This window comes from Gavia stellata, chromosome 18, assembly GCF_030936135.1.
Source record: "Gavia stellata isolate bGavSte3 chromosome 18, bGavSte3.hap2, whole genome shotgun sequence".
Taxonomy (NCBI): Eukaryota; Metazoa; Chordata; class Aves; order Gaviiformes; family Gaviidae; genus Gavia; species Gavia stellata.
In genome coordinates, this window is record NC_082611.1 from 12,348,760 (window position 1) to 12,353,831 (window position 5,072).

Consider the following 5,072-nt stretch of genomic DNA (forward strand, 5'->3'; position numbering starts at 1 on the left):
GGTGGGAATTATATCTATATAGCTTTTTGGATCCAGATGCCTGAACACATTATGCTTGTTGCTGCTGTTAGTGGTGCAGGAGGTAGCAGCAGAGATGGGCTTTTGCTTCTTAAAGACAAAAGGGATTTATACTGCCTGCCTTTTAGTCATATATTCGCTCCTACTGTTCTGTTTCAGTTTTCTCCGTTCTCTTTGCAGTATTCCCTTTATTCTAGGACCCAGGGTGTAACTTCTCTCTTCTGGAGTACAGTTCTCCTATATGGAAACATCGGTGAACTGTTCATGTTCTCATTTTATACACAGACTTCTGGTTTCACAACTTCTGATTACTCATCAAAGTTTTGACATATGGTGGTATAGATGGTGGCTTAATTTTTGATTGACTTAATATTTTGAGTTTGTTACCTTCTCTCCTGCCTGTGTCATAAAGAGGGGGAGAAAGCTGATGATAGAATACAAAAGGGGGTCTCTTCCCTAAGTGTGATTTTCACTAGACTTGCATCCTGGTTAAGGTTCATAATTCAGCAGAACCACTGAGGCTGGTAGAGATCTATCGGCAGCAATCATGATAAAATTTTCAATGTGCTTTGTACTTTACAAAGATCTAACCTGAGATTCCTGTAACTCAATAATCGTATTAATAGTGAACTCAGCGATGCATGGCAAGAGGATATACTTCTGTATCTTAAAAGGACACATCTATACACTGCACTTAGTTTTTAAGTTTTAGCTGTGTGGAGAAGGAATTGCAGTTGAGGACCACTGACTTCCAGTTGTTTTCAGCATTTAGGCCTGAAGGTGCAGAGAATGCTTAGTTGAAGTATTTACAATAGCTGGAACCATTAATGTCAATAACGAACAATAACAGAATTATTTGGTCAGCTGAAGGTCATTAATTCCCAGTGGTAGTAGTTCTGGTCCCCAAATAACGCATTTTTCCTCTATTCTCCATTCATCTGTAAATAAGCTGTCTGCACAACTGTATGCAGCAGGAGAAAGGATTAGTCCTGCCCAGTTTCCTATCCTTTGGGACTGAATTTTCAACTGGGGGAACTTGTGTGCATGATGAACTGTAGATACTTGCTCCCTGGATTTGCAATTTAGAAACAGAAAGGCCAGCCTATCCCAAGTTTTAAGCAGTGTGACCCTCCTTTTCAGAATAACCAAGGCCTGTATTCCTTCTACAGGAAAACAATTCTCTGCATTCTATAGGATTTATTGACTTGCATTCCAAAGATCAATTTTGCTTTGCAAGATAGTCTCACAGTTGTGTTCAAAGGCCTTGTACCTGAAGAATTATCCCAGGCATATCCTAAATGTTGTGCGTGTCCTTTAAAACTTATCTTGAATGCCTCAGAAGTGCCAAAATGTAGAAAACAAGAAAATTCTCTTGCCCTGTGCTGGAAGGAAAGCAAATAACCAGTAAGAGGCGTAAGTGGCTTTGTATAAGAGGCAAGTGTAGGTATTCCTGTCTGCCAGAGCTGGCACAAACCTGCTTTCCTCCGTATCTCCGATTTGTATAACTGGACCAGCATCTATCAGAAAAGGTGACATTGGCTGCTGGCTGTGTACTTTCTGTCACTTGGCTTCGGCTTTTGTGGAACAGGATGAGCTGAAGCCTGTGATAGAGATAAAACAGAATGAATTGTTCTTTAACTTGTTTGGGTTTAGGCAGCTTTTTTTTTTTTTTTTGCTTTACTAGATTTAGTAAATTGAGCTTGTATTGGTCATGTAGCAGCAGTTGTAGAAATATTACGTTTAATGCAACAATCAGTTCTGCCTATGACCTTAATTACTGATACATTAGTCTGCTTTTTTTTTTCAGATCCCATACTATTTTTTTTCTTTCCTTTCCTTTAGCTTGTCTCTTTCAGTGAATTGCAGGAGTAAAGCAATAGTAAAGGCTTTGCTTTTCTAGTAATAGTTACAAGCAACAAAGCAACATTTTAACTTTTTTTATGTATGTACATACGTATATTTTTTTTAAATTCTGTCCCTGCAGATGGAGGAGAAAAGCTGTTGCTAAACGGGTGGGTTTTTTAAACTTTGAAAGTGGGTGGATGACATTAAAAGTCAAGACATGATTGTTATTTGCCTTGTATATAACTGAGTCTAACGTGTCTCTGGTTGCTTAAGAGGATCTAAGGATAATTTGGATGGGAGAGATGCTGTTAGAGGTGCTATCTGAAACAATTTTAAATCCTTTGCAAAATCATCAAATATTGGGGCAATGTGACTGTCAAACTATGTTAAGGAAAGACAATTTTTGCCTGAACATCTTATGGATGCAAATGAGTAAGTAGGAAAAAAATAGAAAACTGCTTTGAATTATAAATTACACCACTCACATGTGTTCATCATTTGCTAGCTATTCATCTGTCTGTGATGCCGGTTTGTAACGTTTCCATTAACTTCATTGTTGTGGAGAAATTGGATCTGCACATCCTCAAGTTTCAGTGTATCATTTGAATATATCATATCTCATAAGACGAGTCTTACGAGGAGCGGCTGAGGGAGCTGGGGTTGTTCAATCTGGAGAAGAGGAGGCTGAGGGGAGACCTTATCGCTCTCCACAATTACCTGAAAGGAGGTTGCAGAGCAGTGGGTGCTGGTCTCTTCTCCCATGTAACTAGCGATAGAACGAAAGGAAATGGCCTCAAGTTGTGCCAGGGGAGGTTTAGACTGGATATTAGGAAAAATTTCTTTACTGAGAGAGCGGTGAAGCTTTGGAACAGGCTGCCCAGGGAGGTGGTGGACTCATCATCACTGGAGGTGTTCAAAAAACGTGTAGACGTGGCACTGTGGGACATGGTTTAGTGGGCATGGTGGTGTTGGGTTAATGGTTGGACTTGGTGATCTTAAAGGTCTTTTCCAATCTTAATGATTCTGTGATTTATTCTTTAATATTTATGCTAGAGGTGATAAATAAAAGCAATTGTTACTGTGTTGGAATTTTTTCATGTCTTTGCAAGCTGTTGGTGTGGAGTATTGGGGTTGCTTAAAATTAGTAGAGTAAAGCTGATCTTAATACTTGCCCAGATCTTGACATATGCAAGACTCCTGTGTTGGCAAGGTATTATTTTGCCAGTTGTTAATTCAGGGATTAAAATGTTTTATGTAGCTTACGTATTTTTGTGGAAAAGCATATGCTGTGATATTGCTGCTGTCTTAGGTTAGTGTGAGAATTTCTTATTCTTACTAGCCCTTGTTTGAATTCTAAATCCTAAACCATGAATGATAAAATAAAAAAATATTCAGATGCCCAATAAATTTCCTTTTGGCATTTATATTTAGATTTCTTCATAGAAATGCTATTGTAATTCATTAAAACATTTACCTTACAATGAAAGTCTTTCATATATATGCCAAAGCAAAGTATGTATTACTAACTTGTGGAAGAAAAGGTGATGCATAAAATAACCCGAAAAACAGTTACAAAAGGTGTTCATGGTTATTTCCTCTCCGGAGAGTAGATTACTGAATGCTATTTATATACCTAAACAAGCAATATCTGAACAATTCATGTTGGTGAACTATTGTAGCTGTCCGTGATATTTATCTACAGACTGATTTTTTTTTTTTTTTTTTTTTTTTTTAAAGTTTGTTGATGTTAGAGGTCACAGTGGGAAGTGAGGTGAACTGGGGACCTTGGAGTGCTTCCATTAGTTTACTTAGTGACCTTAAGAAAATTACTCAGTTTCTTATGCTCGTTTTAGGAATGTGTTACAATAAGACTAACTCTTAATGACTTCTTGAAATGGTGTAGACTTCATATGTTCGTTTAAGATGCTTTGGAAAGGTTTGTAATCATTATTAGAGCTGAAGGGTCTTCAGATTGTTTCATTATTCCAAATCATTTGGAGAAAGTAGAGTTTCTTCTCCAGCCAGTTTCTATTCTCAGTTGGGATTTTGTTGAGTTTGCTGGGCGTTACTTTGTTTTTCATTTTACTTTGTTTTCATTCTTTCGTCATTGATGCGAAATGGTAACCTGGCACAAAACACTGGCCTTTTCTAGCTTGGTTTCAAGACTAACATCAATGTACTGCATGCAGTTCAATTTTTAAATTATAAATTCCTACAAAAAGTAATTTTGTTCACAAAAAAATATGTATTTCTTCAATCTAAAAGCTTTTTCTGAATTTCAGTATTTTCAGAATAACACTTTGTCCTACTGATCTTTTCTGTAAAAATAAGTTTTCTTGTTGTATTGCAATTAGTCACAACTGCATGCACCTGTGAAACCATACTTCAAATAGCCTTAACTTGAAGGTTATACAGATTGTTTTAGCCTGTTTAACTTGAACGAAACAGTAAATGAAAGACATGAAGAAAAAAAATCACTGAATCAGACTACTTAAATTGGATTGAAATGTTGAGGCGACAATGTGAAATTACATTAAAGTAATTCAGTTTTTCAAATGAACTAGGTAGTCTTTGCTACTGGTGAAGTTTCTAAGATTTTCACCTTGGTCAACTGGCAGATATTATTAAAGCAGTAGTGTTTTGCTTCTAATTACACCTTAGTGGTTGGGTTCTCTAGAGAGACTCTAGAATTAGACTTAATGGTAGTTTTCTAATTAGTTTGGGTTTTATTAATAAATATACCAAGGTCTTGAGTTTATTTCTAGTTCAACAAACAAATAAAAGAAGTATAAAGCTATTAAAAGGGGACAAAGTGGAACTTGAGCTTGGTTTAGTGGTAATGCATGTAGTTTGGTTTAGTTTCACTAACATGACGCTGCATCATCTAGAGTAAATAAACGGAAAACCAAAGAGAGAGTAGAAATCGTAAGAAAGGTTTTCTGTAGAAGTGTTATGTAACTGGGCATTGACGGGGGCGGGGGGGGGGGGGTTGGTTCTGACCTGGGGCTTCTACCTGTATCATTGTGGGGACTCCAGTGTTTGTCTGAAGTTTCTTCAGAATGTGGTCTCTGAAGCTGTGGTGCAGTATCATCTTTGTATGATGGACTTAGAGTTGATGTGAGAATGGATCCTTCTGGTCCTAATGCAAACTGCTATATATTAACAGCCATTTATCTTTCTTCCTTTTTGAGGAGTGGCATATCCGAAAA